At 27.7% G+C, this 23,581-nt stretch overlaps 1 protein-coding gene across 4 annotated transcripts in view; it reads right to left on the bottom strand.

The window, feature by feature from the left end:
• rsh (Rap GTPase activating protein radish) overlaps nt 1–23,581 on the bottom strand; it is a 109,358-nt gene that overhangs the window by 30,408 nt on the left and 55,369 nt on the right. The gene's annotated exons all lie outside the window — the stretch shown is intronic.

Genomic DNA, 23,581 nt, shown 5'->3' with positions numbered 1-23,581 from the left:
ATAAAAAAAATACTTTAATAAGAATAAAAAAACGAACGCCCGTTGAAAGGCAACCATTTATACGAGGATAAAAATAACTTCGTAGAATTTCAACGATTCTCAATTTGTATCTAGAAATTTGATTCGAAGCATTTATCAGTGATCACTTTCAGTGCGATATAAAAGGATAAACAAATCTAAATAAAAGAAAAGAAAAAGAAAGAAGTAGTATAATACCCTTGACAATCGTTTGTACAATGAATAAAAGATGAAAATATAAAACTAGGCGACGTCGAGTTGATAAACGAGTTTAAAAACAACTCGTTGTTAAAACGATCATTTCCGATAGAATTAATTTAAAAGTTGTAATATCCTGAGGACTCGGTTGTGATTGCGAAATCTTTAGAAGAAGAAGAACAAAAAAGGAAGGATATATATCATATAATATGGAAAGAAAATAATTAAATAGAAAAAAAAACATGTGTGCATATCAAGTAAAAAGTGAAACCTTCAAATAAACAAGTTTTGCCGATAATTTATTATATAATATTATTATAATATTATTTGTAATTTTAATTTGTAATTATTTATTTAATTATAAAAATGCGCGCCTGTTTGTATGCAACTCACCTGACACACTTTGAAAATGTTGCTTGCGAGCGCTGTCTACCGGGACGGAATTTTTTTGCAGTCAAAACTGTTTATACACGTGTGTATGACGGGTTGCCTATCTTTCAGGCAGAAAAAATTTTCGTCCCGACAGATGGCGCTCGCAAACAACATTTTCAAAGTGTGTCTGTAGGGTTGCATTCGTATAGGCGTCCATTTTCGTTTCCTTTCCCCACTACATCCCGGTTTCGTTTTCTCTCTACATCACCGTATTTAATTTTTTAAATCACACCCATTCTAAAAAAGTTTTCACTTCAAAAAAGTAGAAAAGCAAGAAATACTTATATGAGAAAACTAAAGAGTATGATGATAACGTGCCAGGAAGATGAAAAGGACGAGGAGGGATGGTATCATTTTTACAATAAATTGAAGGGCTCGTTTTTCTTCTCCAGTCCAACGAGTGGCTTAATAAAATCTGACCTCGAAAAAAAGTGTGGGAAAAAAAATATCTCATCCGAAATGGTCCCTTAAAAACTCGTCGTGTCGTCAAGGGTGAAACTCGTTCGATGTATGAGAAAGAAAAAAAGGAATGAAAGGAAACAAAGTAAAGCAAAGCAAAGTAAAGCAAAGCAAGAGAGAGAGAGAGAGAGAGAGAGAGAGAGAAAGGTGTATATAAAATAAAAGAGAAAGAGAGAGAAAAAAGGGAATCGTTGAAGAGGAAATGTAGAGAAAAAACCTGCAAGGAAATCACCGTATGCTCGTACGTGCTAAATTAGAAAAGAAATCTCAGTTTAAATGTTAACATTTTCTCGTTAAAAAAGAAAATGACATAAAAAAAAGAAATTAAAAAAAATAACGAAAGAAATCTTATTAACGAAAGTAACGTCGAAATAAAATGTCACATATTTTATTTGAAAATTTAACACGAGAAACGAACGAACATTTTTACATATATTCGATGATTTAAATATCCTGGAAAAATTTTTACCAGTTTCTAGGTTTCCATCTTTTATATAATGTACAAAGGGTTGCTTATCGTTAGGGTTATTAAGTTTGTATGTTTTTTTTTTTTTCAATTATACACAGATGTTATTAATACATTAAATTATAAATACATAATTGATTAAATACATTTATTCATAATTAATAATAAATTAAATAAATTAATAATAATAAATATATTTATTTATTTATTTTAATTAATTTCTAATTTATTTTATAATTAAATTCATTTGTTTTATTAACTGTATTACTTTTTTCGTAGAAACGTAAATCATTGATTAAACTTCCTTGTTGAATAAACAAACAAAGAATAATCATATTATTTTATAAAAATATCTTTATACTTAAAGATAAAATAAAAAAAAGAAACAACGAATGTTTCTTAATAAATAATAGAACAAAATAATGTATTGTAACACTGGTTTAAAAAAAGACAAAAAAATTATTCAAATAAATATTTTGAAATTTAACGAGTAAGCTTAAAAGAAATTTGTAAAAAGAAGGATGTATCGGCCCGTAAGGAGCTGCTCTTTTTCCTTTACAACTCCACTACGAAAAGAAAAGAAGAGAAAAAAAGAAAAGTAAAGAACAGAAAGTACTTTTGTAGGAATGTTGATTCTTAGCGAACAAAAGTCAGCGAGGGGTTGCTTGCTTCTATCCCCAATAGCAACCATTTGGGACGAACTGATATCTTCTATCTCTATCTTTTTCTATCCTATCTGATTTTCCCTAGTTTCATGGGAGTAAAAAGAAAAAAAAAAGGAGAAAAGATAAGTGACGAACGGTGAAATCAAAATCTAAAACACACGTGGGGATTTCACCATCCCTTCCGTTCAAAATAATACTAATGTTGTTTTAAAAGAACAATTTATATTTTCCTGACATTTGAATTAGAAAAAAGAAAAAAAAAACAAACAAAATTAGAAATAAAGGAAGAGAGAATAAATAAATAAAGTTACATAACAATTTTAAAATTCTAAATTTACGTGCATGTGAAAAACAAATTACAGTGTTGCATCGTATCGCGCAATATTTACATTTGTATAAAAAAAATGTTTCCCTATTTTTCTTTTTTTTTCTTGGAATAGAAACGTAGCATTTTTTAAAATAATTATTTTCTTTTATCTAAAGTAAGCATCGATCAATCGATCTACCTCGAGAATTTTTGCGATAGTTTTACATGACTCGTTATCCCACAGAACCGATCGGGATTTGATTTATTATCCTTTTCGTGGTAGATTTATCGTGTTTCAATGACTTCATCTTTTCATTCCCTTCGTTTTTTTTTATTTTTTTTTACTTCTATCATTTTTCTCTTTCTACAAAATGAAACCTTTATCTTTTCTTCGGATTTGCGATTTTTAATAGAAAACTTTGATCAATCGTTCGACACGGTTAAACATAAAATGTTTTCAAGTAAAAAAAAAAAAAAATAAATCAAATTAAAGAGAATAGAATCAAATAGAATGAATTTTACGTAAAATCTAGAAATAAAATTTATTTCATTTGAGATCACTGAAGGTTGACAATTTTCGATATAATTTGATTCAATATACACACACGTTCTATTAAATATATACTCATATTCGCATAGAACATATTATATTTTATGAATAAAATAAAAGACTTGTGTCGAGAGATAAAAATTCGAAATATTAAAAAAAAAAATGGTAAAAGAAAAATCGTAGAAAATCGATTTTCCATTCTACATAAATTTTTTTTTCTACACTCGAGGCGCGATGGATCATAAATTGTTATAAAAAAAAATATTAATAAAAATTTAATATGTCCAACAAAATTTCCATGTATAGATACAGTATTTCCATGAATTTTAATCGGTCTTTTAACGTACTGTCAAACAATTGGACAAACATGTATATATATATATATATATATATATATATATATATATATATATATATATATATGTGGCTCATTTATAGAATATATTTGTAGATTGTATATTCACGTACATTAAAACATACTCTCTCGTGTTTATGCGTGTTTAATTTTGTTTTCTTTTTTTCCCAAATATCATAAACGTTCGTAAATGTTTTTTCTACGTCAATATTATCTCGTATTAAAACATATATAATATAATATATTATTTATACCATAAAATGTTTATTATAAATATAATAATACATTGAAATGCGTTTAAATTAGAATAGAAAATTTTTTTTCAAAATCATTCGAGAGAGATAAATCATAATAAAAAAAAAAAGTAATAAAAGAAATAGGAGAAAAATTCAATGAAACCAATGGGGAGAAAGAAAAAAAAAACAAATATAAGAGTTCGAAGCTTTCGATGCTATCGATCGAATTTAAAAAAAAAAAAATAGAAAAAAAGGGAACGAACTGTATTATATCATATGAAAAGATATACAGGATGATAAAAAAGAAAAAAAAAGAAACAAAGGCTCGATATTCGAAGGGTTTATAAAATATTCTTCGAAAATAAGTTTAAAAAAATAAATCCTTTTTTATTATATATCAATTATAATCTATTTTAATATATACAATAAGGTTTATTAATTAAAATATTACAAATAATTAAAATAATAAAAGATAATAAAAATCGAAATACCTATTATAAAAATTGAAAATATTTTTCGTTACAAATATAAATTAATTTACGTATTATTTTCTTGTCAAAGATTTCTTTCAAAAGTATTTATTTTTAATACTTTTGATTAGATTTATAATATATTATTTATTATACATATATTTACAATATATATATTTTAAAGATATAAATAAAATAAAAAATATTCTCATACAAAAATTACCATTTTTGAAAATGTCGAGATATTTGTTAAAATAAAAGAAAATCGATGAAACAATGACTACACATTGCCAACATATTGGATTTAAATAAGCTTCTTTTCTGTAACGATACTTCGTCAGTAACATAAAAGATTTTACGTGAATCCTTAAATCATCTTTTTCTCTTTAACTTTTTTTCTCAATGCAAGGAATGATTTTCTTTTTGACCAGTTCTTCTTATTCGACGATACTTGCAATACAAAATTACGCGTAAAATCATGATGAGGTGGTTAGAAGTAAGAAGAGAGGGAGGGGTGGTTAAAAAGATAAAAGGTTGAGTGAAAAACGGGGTGAAAGATGGGAAACTCGAGCGGAAATTCAATTCTTAAGGATTCTTCTTACTCATACATCGTTATTTTCAGCTTATCTGCCAGTGTATAGAAACGAACTCGTTTAAGAACTATCTGCCGATCTATCTGTCTAACTATCTATCTATCTATCTTTCTATCTATCTATCTATCTATCTATCTATCTATCTATCTATCTATCTATCTATCTATCTATCTATCTATCTATCTATTTCTTTTTTATACGGCATAGAATCTTTTTATTGCTTTTATTTAATACGAAATAGCCGATGAAAACTCTCTCGCTCTTTCTCTTCCTCTTTCTCTTTTTATTCTTTCATTGGAAGTTAAAAAAAAAAAAATAGAGAAAAGAATAAAAGAGAGGAAAATAAAAAAAAAAAAAACAAGAAAGTGAACAAAAGAGTTTCTCGATAGAATGTTCATTCTCGTGAATTTTTCTCTTATTCCACGTTCAAACGTCCATTCGTGTTACAATAATTCATCGAATGCAACGTAAATATACAATTATATATTTATAATAAATTTATTGTTGTAATATTAAACAAAAAAGAAAAAAGAAAGAAAGGAAGAATCTAAAGAAGAGATCAAAAATTATTTGTATTTATTTGAAAAGAAATGTATTGAAAAATAATTGTTTGAATTATTTTACAGGAATGAAAAAAACAAAAAAAACGAAATAAAATGAAAATGAATTTTGATTAAAAGATTAGAAAATTTTGATAAATATTTTCTGACTATTATGAAATATATTATATAGTAATGAATTATATTTCACAGTATAGTATATACTATATATATATATATATATATATATATATATATATAGTATAATACACGTGTAAAACTGCAATCGTTTTAATAGTTTTCGATCGTTTTCAATGACGCCTTTTCGCAGGCGTTTCTCCGTAATAGAATTCGCTTAGTGTTTTTTCTCTACCTCGTTCATTGCTTTTTCACGGTGCAACGGTATAATTGAAAGGACGCATCGGTTAAAAAGTAATTGGAAAATAGCAACTCAAATGGCTAGAGAATGAATTACGACAGTTGATCATGTGCGCTTTTGACTTATTTACAACTTTCTAAACTTGTGTTTGAAGTTTTTTTTCGTAGAAACATTATTAGCGTATTTTAACGTTCGATAATAAAAAAAACAACGTCATTTAAAGTTTTATTTTAAAGAATTATAACATATAAAAAATTATTCTTAAGATTATTATCATACGAAAATTATCTAATGGTTGTTATCTCATTTTTTGATTGAAATATTTGAAAAAAAAATTCTAGACCCACCCTGTTGTTTATTGTATATTGTAGAATACATTTGAACTAAATCTCATGTTCAATTTAATTATGACAATTCGAATGAAATGAAATTACGTCGATAATACGCTCAATATAATACAAATTGAATAATTTATCAACTTGATTTACGAACTTTCAATAATTAATATGATGTAATAATAATAATAATTATGATTATTATAGATATCAATCATTAATTAGAATAAAGTGCTTATTCGAACCTCATAAATCATTGATTGAGCAATTTAACTAACGCATACTTAAACCAACCGACTAAGGAAACATAAATAATCGTATCACTTCGAAAAGACACACAAATACACACTCACGTAAGTATAAAGGATTTTATTGAAAGTTAAAATGTAAATTCCGATAAACTGTTCGAATCCCTACCCATGAAATAGTCCGAGCCTAAGGTTTAGGATTCAATTTAAAAGGAAAATAAGTGAACAAAATATCTATCAATGTCGATTTATCAGCAATGGAAACACCTTGTAATACTCTACTTCTAATACTTTTTCAATATACCTAAACTACATTGAACGTTTCCATTTTCACTTGACGTCCGTCAATTTATTTTCATTCGAACGTATAAAAAAACATTTTTCTTTTCTTATTATAACATTAAGTATACAAAAAAAAAAAAAACAGAGACAAAATTTACATTTGGTATAAACGAAACGAGACGATTGAATCGGGGATAACATTTTTTCGTATTTTTTCAACACATTTATATATTCACATAAATCTGATAATAATATTACATCAATCAGATCTGTCAATATTTGCTTAAGTTTGAAATTATACGCGTATACGCATCACGAAGTAATTTGAACAATAAGAAAAAAAAGAAAATTTATGATATTCGTTAAATTAATTGCATCTTAAAAAATGAATGTGGAAAAATAAAGAAAGAAATTCGATGCATTTGAATAAATAAAAATCTTGTGATGTTTACGAACACGTTGCAATATTAATTCGTTTGTCACAAAGCTAATTCCATCATTTTCAATTCGAAAATCATCTTGCTATGAAATCGATTAAATTTAAGTAAAAAAATAAAATCAAACACAATAACAATCGTGACATCGATAAACGTGAAAACAATTTTCGATAATCGTTGGAAAATGGTTGTTGTATACATAATATATAATTTGAACAAAACCTTGTTTAACTTTTACATGAAAAAAACAAAAAAAAATGAAAAATACCAAAAGAAGAAAGTTATTCCCCTAATTCAATATATTCCATCTACTCAACTCGATACGCACGTTAGCGTGCATTAGCGTATGTTAACGTGTGCGTAGGTATACTACTCTCACCCTTAGGTTTCCTTCCATCCCCATCCTTCATTCTCTGTTCCCAACAACCTACCTCCTATCCCCACTTACCCTCCGCTCCCCACGCAATTCTCATCCCCTTCAGCGTTTGCTGCTTTCGCCCGTGCGGCAGCATTAATTAAATTTTCCTACAATTTCTCCCGTCCCCTCCTATATCGTGGGAAACTTCGATATTATCCAATAAACGACACGCATGCTGAGGATAGCGAAATCCAGGAACATTTTGAATACCGCGAACGTACGAACCGAGGTTAACATTTCCCTCCCCCCACCCTACCCCATCCCCACCTCCTGTTAGCTAATCCCTTTCCATCGAAATAATTAATAACCAAGTCTTAATTTCTAATCTCTCGGTTTCCGGTTTGTTGTGAGTTTACTGTAGGTAAAGCTTTGTCAATGTTTCTATTGGTCAGGAAATATGTACTAAACTCGGTAATAATATAATTTAATATTTCCAATGTTTAATAATTTTTTTATGTTCATTTTATAATTAATTAATAATTAATAGTAATTGATTGTCTTTTAAAACTAAAATTTAATATTGTGTTATTATTATAATTTTTTTTAAATAATTTGTGTATTTCATATATTTCTATGATTTCAATTTTAATATAATAAATTATTTTTTTTTACTATATATTTAAATTTGTGTGTTATTTTTATTATCCGAAAATACATGTATTTAATCTCTTCTGCTTATCATAAACATGAAATTAATTAAATCCTTACGGATTTATTCGATTTATATCGAATCCTCTACAAATCCCAAATAATTAATGTGTAAAGTGTAGTATTAATATGTTAATGTTAATGCATACTAATGGATATGTATGAACATTGAAGAAAAAAAAAAAATTATTTTATCATAAATTTATATGATATTTTCATCAGTTACGAAACAGAGGAGTATCATATCATCGTTATACGATTAAACATAGCAATTGCGTCTCGATGAAGTAAATAGAACGATTAAGTGAATCTATGCTGCGTAACTCGTTAACGACTTAGTGGTGACAATTAGGCGATTCGTTGACTCGAACATTCCGCTAAATTAGTTCACGTTTCAATTATGGACATCAGCTATCCTATTTTCCTATAGATCCTCTACGTCGATTCAATCGAGAGAAAATTAACTATAGTAATGCAAGTACAACCACGTTTCTTCAATTTGTTCAACTTCCGAAAGATTTCACGATTCAACAATTAGGTCTCTATAATTTTCAACATTCTATTTCGTGGTATTTTAACGTTCTCAATTTCTCAAAATAAACTTGCACGCTTAAAGAACTTTAAATGAATTTTTATTTAAAAACAAGACGAAGTGTTGCACTATTTAAAAAAGTTAACATAATTTAATGAGATAATTTTCCTTTTATTTTTTTTTTATTTTTTTTGTTCGTCGAGTTAAATTTTTGTCGAAAGATTCAACTTTTATTATCTCTTCTAAATCCTGGTTTTTTTTTTTTTTTTTTTTTTTCATAAAATCATACAAAATCACGCAAATATTTGTGCGTTATTATTTAAATACCGCAAATCTGCATACAAAAGTAAAATTCTCTTTTAATATTTAGAATAAATGTGTGACATTTAAATAAAAAAAATACAATAGATCTAACGAGTCGTAGATCGATCTGATTCTCTTTCGTTCCTTTTTGTGTTCACTCTTTTTTGGCCCTGTGCTGTACGACCAAAAACATTTTCGTTTTTCTATCTTTCATTCTTTTCATTTCCCCCTTTTGCTTTTTTTCCAATCAACAAACACACGCATCGGAAATTTAGATCGTCGATGGTATATCGTGTTTGTCGATAATTTGTCGTTTAAGTTTTACAAATGGAATAACCAAAAAAGTAAACACGCAAAAAACGTATTTCAACGTTTATAAATTCATGCATTTTCTTTTAAAAATATAAAAAGGAATAAAAATGATCGAACACGCACGAGTTGTTTTCTAATATTGATCTTTGATTTGGTAAAAAGAACACCAAAAACGTTTAAAACAAAAATGATTTTTTGAAAACGCCTGTAGATAGACTATTTTTGTTGTTTATACAAACGTGTATAACAGGTTGCCTATCGTAAGGTGGTATAAAAGTTTCATACTGATAAATGGGTAATGGCAATCAATATTTTTCATCAATGCTTAATATATTGCCCATCAACAAGAGTGCTATTTAATATTTATATCAATAATAATTAATAATTAAGCTCTCTTTCTCTCTTACACACAGTTTTCTCCTATCTACTCTGAAAATGATTAATAAAGTATAGCAACATGTAAAATGAATATGTAAATAGGACGATGAATAAAATGATTATGATAATGGGATTATGTAAAATGAATATATAATAAAATGATTAGCATATAAAAGAGTTAAGTTTATAAAATGTAAATCAGAATCGTTTTTGAAATCACTATCACTCACTCATAAATAACGTTTAACTCAACACGTGTTTGTTCCTCTTTCAAATCATTTGAGAAAATACGTATATATACCTACATATATACATGTACATATATACATTTATTGTATATTGATATATCATGTTGAATATTACTACATTCGTTACTTGATTATCAATTCACATAATAAAGATAATAAACGTGAGACCCACTATCGCATTCGCGTGTTCGCACGATCACTGATTTATGTCAACTAAAACATTATATAGTGATCCTTATATGAATAAATGGATCATTAAAGGGAACGTTAAGTGATCTAGACAAATTTTTATTATGATTCTTTATATAAGTCTGATCATAAATGTATCATATGTACGAGATACTAACTACTTACAGTTATCACTTGTTGGATATTGAATTTCAATTTGTACTACTGCAAGTAAAAGTACTCAACTCATTTCTTTTTTTTAATATTACTACAAAAATATATATAAAAAAATTAATCTAACTATAATCCATCCTCGACGTTGAGTTATTCTCTCAAACGAAATCTCAACATATTTAAATGCAATATTGAGTTTGGATTATTTTAATGCAAAAGTGAAATACGAAAAAACATTTTACTTAAATCCAGTATTAGTTAAATAAAAATAAAATATACTTATTAGTAAGATAGACAAATACATTTTGTTTGTAACAAATTTGTATTCTGCTAAAGTTTACCAATAAAGAAGTAGACAAAAATATTTTTTGGAAATAATCAATAATCGATGATACGGTGATTCGTTATGGGTTTTCGTTAAATTAATAATCATTTAATATAATATATAATGATCTTGTTATCGTTAACAACTAAGATAAAAACAACTAACGTAAATAACAAAACAGACAGAAAGAAAAAGAGAGAGAAAAAATATATGAGAGAAAGAGAATAAAAGGTAATGAAAATGAAATGCTGGTCTTTATTAAATTTCTACCCTTTCTCTTTCTCTCGTATCCGATAATGAAGAATTTTCAAGTTCTGCGAAATTTAATTGCCATTAGTCTCGTTGACAGGCATCGATACCATGACATTATTAATGGTTGCTTTTATTTAAAAAACATAACGACATTATATTCTCATATGCCTACACTATTCTCATACACACATATACATATATAGTGCATAAATATAGTTCATTAATTAGTAATCACGTTTGGATACTACGATACAAACATATTTTCGATAATTTCAAATAATTAAATATTGTAAGCCGAATATTATTTCCTATCATTTTAAACATACCATATATAAATTTATAGTTATTGATTATGATAGATGAATAGTCATAAGAAATAATACATAATTTGATTATATAATGAAATGATCCCGTTAAGAAATTGACGATAAATCTAAACAGTAGTTAGAAAGTTTAATTTATAACCACATGAGAATCACAACTTAACGAATTAACTTCACGTGCCACGTGTCTTATCATTCCCTAGAATAAAACCCCTAGACGGCTATACTAATCTCGTTTGGGTGTTCGTGATTACGCGTTAAGCCAATTTATATCTACTGTTTTCTCTCTCTATTGTGTTTTCACGTTTTGCTCATTCTATTTATCTATTTATCTATCTCCTTATCACTTTCTATCACATTCATGATACATCTTTTAATGATCTCTCTAAACGTGTTCAATCCCTAATCTATCTTTTAGTTTGTGATTATAACAGGTGTTATATATCGGATTTAAATTACAGATTATGATATTGTATAATATATTTGATAATTTAGAATGTATAATTAAAATTCTTTAATCTACTTGTTGCTTTTATTCGTTATCCTTAATAATTCAAGTATGATTAGTTCCAATTAAAAAAAGTATTGGAAAAAAAGAGTAATTGATTTATTGAAATATATAATATCATTTAGAAATTATTTAGAATAATAATCTAATATTTTTTTTATAACATTTGAATGGATTGATATAATAAATAAAACATTATATGATAAATAAATAGAATTAATTTTTAATTTATCTATTTTTAAAAGATTATTTTATATCTATATATCAAATATCAAATAGTATTTTATTTTTATATCATATTTCATTTTTCCAATATAAAACAGTCAAAATTTATATATTCGTTTGCAAATACGCATTTTCTTTTTAAATTTATCTATTTTTAAAATATTATTTAAGATATATCTGTATATATCAAATCAAATCGTATTTTATTTTTATAGAATATCATATTTCATTTTTCCAAGATAAAGTAGAATCAAAATTTGTATATTCGTTTGCAAATACGCATTTTTTCAATGGATATGAAAGTTAGAATTTTCTTTTAATTTTTCATCTTTTTTTATTTTTTTTTAATTTTGTACATACAATCCTTTCCTCTCTCTCTCTCTCTCTCTCTCTCTCTCTCTCTCTCTTTCTCTCTACCCCTCATCTTTTTATTGTGTTTTCTCTCACTCTTTTTTGTGTTGCATTCAAAGAAAAGCCTGCTTCCGGAATATATATGACATCGTATTACGATGGATTGTCGAAATACACAAGAGAGTAGCTTTACATATGTGTGTGTATGTGTGTGTATGTGAAGGAAGGAGGTAGATACAACAATAACAATGCTCATATTGTTTCCAAGGGAAGCTTTGAACAATGCTTTACCTTTGGCTCACGGACCTACGCAGATACAAAAGGCGATTGAACTCGAGTTTGCCCTCCTATCTCTCTCTCTCTCTCTCTCTCTCTCTCTCTCTCTCTCTCTCTCTTTCTATACGTATATGTGTGCATATGTACGTACGGATTTACTTTAAATCCAAAGCAAGCTCTCGATAGTATGCATAATCTCTCAGAAGACGGGTAATTAATTACGTTACGGACCGTATATGGATACGGGTATGAACAAATTTCAATATCGTACCAACGTTTGATGTTAATTCTTTATATATATATTTTTTTTTATTCCCTCTTTTATCTTTCTCTTTAGTTTCTATTTTTTTTAATTTATTTAATACACTTTCGAATTAAAAAATTTGTCGATTCGTGTATGCTTGTATATATCACGATATTAAAATCCTTTAGCTTTTTATATTTAGTTTAGTTTATTTATTAATTCTTGTTTATTCTTTTCTTTTCAATTTATTTTAAAACGTGTTTGAATTGACAAATCTTTTTTTTGTTGTTAAATTAAACTACATGATATTTATGTGGAAATATTTAGATTTTTAATTTTATGACTTTGTTATTTATTATTAAAAGTACAATTGAAAATAACTAGTATCGTTAAACTAAAAAGTTGTTGTAAAGAATTTTTTTGTGTTATGGAGTTCCCAGCAAAAAAAAATACAAGTAAAGTGTGTTGCTGTGTATTTGGTTGTACAAGCATGGGTTGTTGTGATGAAAAAATTAGGTTTTTTCAAATTCCACCTCGTAAAAAACAATTTGTTTATCGAATAAACAAATTTGGTGATAAAGAAATAATTGATAGACATATAGCTTGGGTAGGAGAGGTAAAAATTGAAAAAAGTATAACTCCCAGTATGAAAGTCTGTTAACTCCATTTTATTAAAGATGATTTTTTACCTTCACGTGAGTATTTTCGATAATTATTTTTTCTGGTTATTATAAATTGTTAAATCAATAAATTTACTTATGATTATATTGTTTATGTGTATTGTTATAGCTATTGATTCAACTCGAACTTATTTAAAAAAAAAAAAAATTCTTAGTCAAAATCTTCCTTTAGGATCATCCAAAGAATGTGCTTGTCTTGTAGATCAAATAGATTCTCGAGAAGAAAGAATACGTAGAAGATCAATTGAATTAGTGACAGCTAATGATATTGCAATACTGCAACAACATGTTTATAAATACCACTTAAACCAGCCTTGCATGAACATGAACTCATTCTAATTGTTCGACCATTTTTTAATATTTCACTAGTTATTTCATGTGGATTATCTATAATATGTGAAGTTTGCAAACAAAAAGCTAAAATACTTAGAATATTACAATCACCACTTGGTACTTGCCCACACTTAATCACATGTCCAGCATTTAGTACACTTTCCCCACCAACAAAATTTTTATTGTTTGGTTTTGTGCAAGCAAACTTACAAATTTCTTGCAATGTAAGTTTCATTTTATTTAGTTTAATTACAAAAAAATTATAATAATAATAATAAAAATAATAAATAATAAATAATAAATAATAAAAATATAAATAATAATGTTATACACGTTGTTCTCTATTTTGGTTATACAAGTAATGCACAGACCCATTTAGTTTCTAGTTCATATTTTCCCCGCTAGGGTAAGCTCCGCCCCTGCCAGAGATCCCAATATATTGAAATAGAAATGTTTCGATTTGCCTGTATTGTATATTCGATATTTAAGATCCTCTTTATTTTTGCATTTTTTTTCTTTTTTCTTTTTGTTCCATTTTAATTAATACACATCGGAATTTTAAATATTTGAAAATGTTTCGATAACGTTACTGATACGTAATTAAATAACGTTATAATGCAAAAGAAGTGAGGTGGGGGTGGGGGGAGTGAAACAATTTAAATATCGCATTATTCAATTTTCAAATACGTTCCCTTTTTATATTTTTTTTTTACAATTTGTTTTTAATTAACATTAATATCTTCAGCGTGCTACTTCAAATTTAAAACGTTAAATAATCAGATTGCAATATACATACATATATTCGAATGTGCGATCAAAAGCCACGGATAAGAATTTATCTATTCAAACGTAATACATTAAACGAATTAATAATATTGCACATTACGAAAATGAAAAAGATATTTAAAAAAAAAATATAATATAACATTTGTTGAAATTAAATAATAAAAATTGGTAGATAATGTAATCCCGATTTTTCCTTTATTTTTAAAAGAATATAAAAGAAATGAAAAATAATAATAATAATAATAATAAAAAAAGAAAAGAAACAACGGGGTAAAATTAAAAAATACTGCACAATTAACGCGTTAATTAATTTGAAAAAGCTTTAAAAACATTTTCTGCTTTACAAGCAGAAAAATCCATGTATCATTTATTTTCTTCTTTCTTTCTTCATTTCTTTTTTCTACTTCCTCTTCTTTTTCTTCCTTCTTTTTTTTTTTTTTGGTCTTCCCCAACATACATTTGCGTTTCTCTTATCACTCGGACGCAATATTTTACACAGTTACGTGGGTTACGAGTTTCTTTCCCAGAAGCGTAACCTCCCCTATTCCCCTATAACCACTTTTAAGGATGAGAGATAAGCTAACCAAATATTCAAGAGAAAAAGTTTCTTCGACATGGTCGAAGTTGCTTCAAAAAGAGAGACAAAAATAGAAAGAAAAAAAGACAGAGAGAAAACGTTGAAAATTGGGGAAAGGGAATTGTACGCGGTCAAGGACATGGAAATTTAACAACTCAAAAAATTAAACAACAAAAAAAAACAATTATTTCAATTATTTAAATATCTTGGAGTCTTGGAATAATCAAATTGATTGATTTTTATAATATTCATATCCTTAAGGATTCTAAATAGGATTGTTCCTTAAGATTATGTTTCTTATGGTTGACTCATTTTATCTTTTTATATAAGTTGTTTTGTCATATTAAGTATGGTAAATGCACACATATATTATTCTCTTAATTATTCTGTTTTCTGCTTTTTTTATTGGGAGGAGAAACAGATAATATTTAAATTATAATAATATATAATAATAATAATAATAATAATAATAATAATAATAATAATAATAATAATAATAATAATAATAATAATAATAATAATATAAATTATAAGTTTTTCATGATTTAATATTGTAATTATTATTTTTTTAATTTTATTGGAATATAATTTTATATATTATATTATATAATATATAAATATTTATTAATATAATAAATTTATATATTTTCTTTTTGTCCTTTTTTTATTTTATTTTAAAATTTATTTTTATACAACTTAATAATTTTTTTTATGTAATATTATTATTATTCTTATTGTTATACAATGTACGTAAAAATATAATTATTAATTAATAAGTTAAATTATTAAATAATTAATTAATAATTAATAATAATTTCGTCTGTTCAATCTACTTGTCCTTATTTATCTTTCTATTTGTTATCAATAGAAAATATAAGAGAAAATTTGTTTGACGAAAAAATATATCGATTTCGTATTCCGTCCCTTTAATCTTTCTCTTTTCCTTTATTTTTCCCCCTTCTTACAAAAGAGTGAAATAAAAATGAAAAGAAGGAAAAAGAAAAGAAGAAAAAAGAAATTGAGATAAAATTAGAATTAGCTTCGAGATAATTTTGATGGATTTGTAAGAAAACTATATATCTCAGGAATAGTATCTAAATCCCAGTTAGGATTTATTTATTTCTTTTTCCCTTTTTTCCCTAATCATATCTTTTTTTCTCGTCTAATAAGTATTGAATGAAACCGATGAAAAAAAATGAAAGAAAATAATAGAAAAAAAAAAAATAGATTCCTCTCATTTTCCTATACGACCGTGTAATGTTTCTTTCACTCTCTCTTTTTCTCATTCTCTTTTTCTCTCTGGTAAAAATTATTTTCAATGATATATTCTAACTTATACACGAATGGATTTTGTTCAGTCAGGATTTATACTTTAAAAGAGACACGTAGAGCGTTATTAAATGGATAGAAAATATTCACCCGAACGAATCTGATTAAATCTACTGACTTGTGATGACGCATTACCTGCTGAAAATTTTGTTTATTAACGCGTTAATAATAACCTTTGCTATCGATTTTATTTCCTTTTTTTTCATCTCTTATTCGAGATATTATCTAAAAAAAAAAAGAACGTTTTAAATGTAACTTACAAAAATTATTTATTATATTTTTTCGAAACCATGAATAAAAAAAAAACAAAAAATAGAAAACAAAATTTGTTTTTTTTTTAGTTAATCTTTTTAACCCTTTGACTGCTAAAGGCGTATATATACGCTTTCGCAAGTCCATCAATATATACGAAAGGCGTATTTATCCGCTCTCACAAATCCATTAATATATACGAAAAACATGCAAAAATTGCGCCTTCATATTAATGGATTTATGTTCGAGAGCGTGCCGCAGTCAAAGGGTTAAACAATATTTATTTATTTATAGATTTAATAGTAGATGTGACCTGCCACGCGTTTCTGATTGTAAATAATAAAACGAAATCTTACGAAACGTAACCAAAGAAACAAGAATTTTTGGGAAAGATTATATTCATTTCAATCTCATTTATAATATAATATCTAATTTCAAACATGAAATTATATATTTGTTGGAAAACTTTATTAGTAATATTAAAATATCGAATAACAATAGAAACAATAAATACGGAAAAAGAAAAAGAAAAAGAAATAAGAAGATCAAGGATATTTTCGAAGTAGAACAATTAAAGAATTGTCAGACATGAAATCGGTCTGACATACTACTAGACAATGGTCGCGTGCAACACGTGTTACATGCAATGATGAAAATAACAATGAATCTTCTATTTCTCTCTCACTCACGCTCTCTCTTTCTCTCTCTCTCTCTCTCTCTCTCTCTCTCTCTTTCACTATCTATGCTTAAAGTAAGGGAAACATGTCACGTTTCGTGGGGGAGAGGTATGAAAAGCTTAGGAACGTTTCGCGTGTGCGTAACACGCAAGGCGTAAAGGGGAACGAGAGAAACTTTGTTAGTTTAGGAAAAAGTAAAATGATGGAGGGTTGAATCAGAGAAACGCTCTTCCTCACAGTAAATGAGAAAAAGAGAGAGAGAGAGAGAGAGAGAGAGAGAGAGAGAGATAGAAACAAAGAGTAGGGAAAATACGTTTCTATTGTTTTCTATAAAGAGATTTTGCAAAGAGTGCAAAGTTTAAACAAGTGTCGTTTTCTGGGTTGTCTTGTTTAACAATCTTTCAACTCTTTCTACCCCATTTTTCAACTAACCCCTTTGTTCTTTGTTATTGCGATTGCTCACGAAACGTGAAAATATCTACCTATATTTAACAGATAACGCGTTTTATATCTAATTTTAAATTATTACGTATACTATTTACACGATACGATACACACACATGAATCTACGTATTCGTATCTGTATATATGTGTGGAAATTTTTAAAAGTAAATTAATTGTACATCTCTAAAAGTTGACAAAAATTTATTTATTTTTTAGATTGAAATTATTTATAATACTATAAAGTGAATTGTAAAATAAAAATGTTCTTTTTTTTTCTTAATTTTCTTAAACTACATACATACATTTATTACATAGTATACATTTATTTATATTTTTAAACAAAAATTGATTTTATGATTTATTTTAAATAACGATTATTTTTATTACAAAATATTTCATAAAATAAATGTTGTATATTTTTTTGTAAATTTTTATTGTGGATTTTGTCCACTTTTAAATTACCGACACACGTAACACATGTATTTTCTCACTCTCTCACTCTCTCTCTCTCTCTCTCTCTCTCTCTCTCATTCTATCTATCTTTTATCTCTCTTTGAATTTTTTTTCCTTTTTTTTCATTTTTGTATGCTATGAAACATATTAATCGCTGGTTGTATCCATTATATACACCGTGTACACTCTCGCGAAAGAACGAGTGGATTAATTATGAATGGCTTGTTAGTCAATAATGCAGTAAGGATTCGAATTAAAACAAACACGTTAATCTCTTGGAAAATCAATGCCCATAGGCGCCGTTATTATTATCTTTACGGTAGATACGGTATCGCTTTTATTGCATGCCATAATTGTCGATAATCGATCCTATTAATTTTGTCATGTTTTTCTAGGAAATGTAGCGTGTGACACGAGAACTCATTACGGTTGATAAGAATTAGGTAAACAAAACAAAATATTATTAGAAGAAATTTAATTCAACATTTGCGTATAATAATATTTTATAATACGCACGTTCAATGTTTCAAAATTTTCATTTGTATTAACATAAATGTCGACAAAAAATTATTAAGATAATTTAAACAATAATTTGTCTGATTCTTCTTTTTATTTAAACGTTTTCACCCATAATAGGCATAAAATTATCGTGAAATATTATACGAAAAATATGCGAGCTAAATGTTCATTAAATAATCGTAAAAACAAAAAGAAAGATAGAAAAGCAAAACAAAAATACGGGGGAAGGGGGAATGGTAAATATTTACTCGAAAAAAGCTTTTGACGTGTCGATACGCCAGGGAAACTAAAGAGAGAGAAAAAATATTTACAAAAAAAAATAAAAAATAAAAAAAGAGAAAGAGAAAAATGATTGAAATGTAGTTGCGTTATTAAATTGACTTTGTAAATGATTTTCAATCGTATATAGAATTTCAATATAATAATCATGGTAACATAAGGATAATGGTAAATAACTCATATATAAAATCACAAAAACGTGTGTGGGATAGAAAGAGAAAGATAGAATCGTATAATGTAGCTCTTGACGTGATTGGATGAAAGGTACTCTTACGTAAGTAAAAATCTCTCTTTGACTTCAACGGTAAAAGCATCGTATTTTCGTTGAACGGTTTATGATCATTATAGCACGTGTCTGACTATAGTGTTACATTGCTACTCACGTTCAGGAATACGTTATATCTCGAACCCCCTAGAGTAATATGAAATGTGGTTATTATACGTATATGTGTACACATATATTTATGCATGTATACTACGTATGAGTACATATGTGTCTCTGCATACTCAACGAGTTTCGACGATGCAACACGTGTCACACACGGTTCTCTCCGCTTTGTTTCCTTTCGATAACGACAAATGTTATGCATATACATATACACTTGTTTCTATGTGTTTGCATATGTATGAGTTTACGATTACACGTAGTTCTCTCTACTCTTGTTAGAATTTATATGAGATATTAGAGAACGATTTTAATATATTATATTTATTATTGAATTTGGAATATAATATTTAATTTAAGTAGTAACGGATTAAAATTAGTCAGACTGTTATAAAGAAAATTCAAATTTTAAGCAACGCGTTTCTGATTTCATTCAGAAATTGTTTCAAGGATCGATAGTAGTGTAGAGTACAATAAGTTTTAAATAAATTTGTTGCAATAATAAATGTTTATATATTTATTACGATAAAACTCATATCGTTGTTAACAAAATAAAAAATATATGTACACGTTAATGTACATATATCGTACATGCATGTGCAAACGTGTGTATATGAGTATATATTTTTGAATAAAATTTATTTAAGAAATAAGAGAGAACGTTTTATGGAAAATATTATCAAATTCATTTAATACTTTTCAACATTGTTGTGGATTTTACAAATACCATAAGTAATAACGGATTAGAATAAGCCAGACGTTGTTATAGAGAAAGATTTATAGGAATAGTATAGAAGAAAGTTTCAAATTCGTCAGAGAACTATATCCAACTGTACATAACTGCCTAAAAACTTTCTTCAAGTGAGCTAAACATTTGTGAAATTTATTAGAAAAGATACAAGAAACATATTAGAAACTTTACGAACGTTTTTGATTTTCTTGAGAAATTGTTTCGAAGATCATTAGTAGTAGTAGTAGTAAGTAATAGTGGTAGTAGACTATAACAAGTCAGACGTATATATTTAAGAAACAATGCTTTCCTTTCGAATAAACTTCTTATGATTTATATGGCGTATTATTGCAGTAATAATACTACATTAAATAAGCTCGAACAAGTTTCAGATCAGACAGATTTCATTTTTTTTTCTCTTTCCAAAGAATTAATTAAAATTTTCTTTCTTTCAAAAATAATCTCAACCAAGTTTCATCCGATAGAATAGTTTCTTTCTTTCTTTCTTTCTTTTCTCTCTCGAGAGAAAAAAGAAATTGATTAGAATTTTCTTCTTAAAATACATTCACCTCATCGAACACAATCTCCTTTCCCCTACTCCTCCTTTAGTCACATAGATACACACACACCTTTTCAACCTCTCTCATTCACATTCCCCAATTTATTTCAATGACCTACAATACACAAATATATGAATCCATCGATAACGCTCTTGTACATTCGCATGAATTTTCAGTTTCCCTTCGTGAATGGAAATCAGCGAATATTAATTTCATTTATGTACTAACGTAAATACGTATTTGTGTATGTTATATGTTCTATGTGTACACCGAAGCTTGGCAATTTCATTTTCAATTACAAAACTAGCTATGCGTGATCCAAATCTTCGACAATTATGAGAGAGACAGATAAACAGACAGACAGATAGATAGACAGATAGATAAAAAAAGAGAGAGAAATATGAGCAAATAGAATATTATAATCAAAACATATTATGGACTTAATTAACGAGCATTAGTACACATATGATCGATCTCTAGCTCCGTTTGCTAATCCCTGGACGAATGAACGTATTACATACATACATGAATATGTATCTATATAGTATATATATATAATTATAAAGTTAACTCTATTTATTACGATAAACTTTTCTCCTTTAGTATGATTTAATTAAATTGTTATTAATTAACGAAGATATATTTCCTATAAATAGGATAATATTTGGAAAGATTATTTCTACCTTCTCAAGTTTCATTAAATTTTGGTTCTTCCTACCTCTCACTCTCTTCCTCTCTCTCTCTACTTCTATCTCTCACAAGGGGAGTGCAAAGTCTTGCCCTCATGGATTTTGATCAAATTTTGTAGGAAAATAGATTTTGCTTCCCTGTTTACGAATATATATAGTTAAAGGGGCCACTACTCAATAATTTTTTAGATATTTGCAATTAAAGATGCTAAATAAAGATGTCGTTTAATCTTGAAATTTATTTCTCAATTCTCAATTCTCAAATTAAAAAATAATAAAAATATATTATTCAAAAATAATATTTATATAATATTGTATGAAGCGACGCACAATTTAATTAAGAACAAGAAGCGACAATTTTTAAAACAAAAAGTTGAAGAAATTGATGAAAATTGCCAAAGTAGTAACGTCTGTGGTATGTACACGGGGATAAATAGACTCCAAAGGGGATTCCAAGCTAGGACGGATCTAGTGAAAGATACGAACAACAATTTAGTTTCGGATGCAACGGGGATATTGAACACGTGGAAAAATTATTTTGACCGATTATTAAATGTAGAATCCGAGAACGACCGGGATACTGAGAATTTCGAGTTCCATACGGCGGAACCTATGGTTAGTGAGTCAACTATGTCAGAGGTAAAAAGCGCGATTATAAAACTAAAAAATCATAAGTCACCGGGTAACGACTCGATTTCTGCGAAGCTAATAAAATGGGGGGGGGGAGAGAAATAGATTGATCGAAAAATTTTTTGAACTAATCAAATTAATACGAAGCAAGGATACATTGCCGGAACAATGGAAAGAGTCGATTATAATCTCAATCTTTAAAAAGGGAGACAAAATGGATTGTAATAATTAACAGGGTATTTCACTTTTGCCAACGTGTTACAAAATATTATCAAATATCTTACTAGCTAGGATAGTACCGTATGCAGACGAGATAATAGGAGATCACCAGTGCGGTTTTAGGAGAAATTGATCGACTACAGACCAAATCTTTGCTATTCGGCAGATCTGAGAGAAAAAATGGAAATTCAATCAGCCGATACATCAACTTTATATAGATTTTCAAAAAGCGTAGGACTCGGTAAAACGAGAAAAAATGCTCGAAATCCTAATACGACAGGGGATACTAAGAAAATTGGTCAACCTGGTTCAACTTTGCCTAAAGGAAACTAGAGGTAAAATGAGGACAGGTAACCAAATGTCGGAAGATTTTAGTATCCATAGCGGGTTAAAACAGGGGGACGCATTGTCACCTCTTTTGTTCAATTTAGTACTGGAATTCGCTGTCAAAGAACTGCAGAAAAGTAAAGATGGTCTACAGTTGAACGGGACAACACAATTGTTGACATACGCGGACAATACTGCTTTGTTAGGGAACAATAAAGATTCATTAATTAATCACGTGGAAATATTAATAGATAATACTAAAGATCTGGGACTGCAAATAAGCGCGGAAAAAACCAAATATATAATAACCGATAGAGTTCAGAATATGCCTAGTACTGGGACTTTGGTCGTCCGGGATAAAATTTTCAAACGGGTCAGCAAATTAAGGTATTTAGGATCGATCATAAACCAGACGAACGAAATTAACGAAGAACTTAAGAAAAGAATTAATTTAGGCAATTCATGTTTTTATTCGGTTAACAAATTACTCAGCTCGCGGTTGCTGTCTAGACGATTAAAAATCAGGATATACAGGGCAATCATCCTGCCGGTAATCCTTTATAGTAGCGAAACGTGGTCGCTTACGTTACGGGACGAAAAGAAATTTAGAGTTTTCGAGAACAAAGTTCTTCGTAAAATTTTCGGTACAAAACACGATGAGGTAACGGATGAATGAAGAAAACTCCATAACGTAGAGGTACATCGATTGTACAACAAACCAGACATTGTTAACGTCATAAAATCACGCCGATTAAGATGGCTGGTTACGTGATGCGCATGGGGAATGATCGAACGGCGCACAAAATATTGGTCGGTATACCGAACGGTAAAAGACCACTAGGTAGACCGAGACGTAGATTGGAGGATAATATTAAAAGGGACTTAAAAAAAATAGGATACGAAGACCGCGAATGGAAGGATCACGCTTAGAACGGGAACAATGGCGGGATTTGTTATTTGCGGCAATGAACTTAAGAGTTCCTAATGCCAATTAATAATAATAATATTAATAATAATAATAATATTGTATGAATATTAGTTTTGAATATTGTATGAAT

Source organism: Polistes dominula, unplaced genomic scaffold (genome assembly GCF_049000335.1).
Source record: "Polistes dominula isolate Pdom_NZ unplaced genomic scaffold, Pdom_raw_medaka contig_373, whole genome shotgun sequence".
Taxonomy (NCBI): domain Eukaryota; kingdom Metazoa; phylum Arthropoda; class Insecta; order Hymenoptera; family Vespidae; genus Polistes; species Polistes dominula.
Note: the sequence above shows the minus strand (reverse complement) of the source record. Positions and strands in the feature narration are given on the sequence as shown.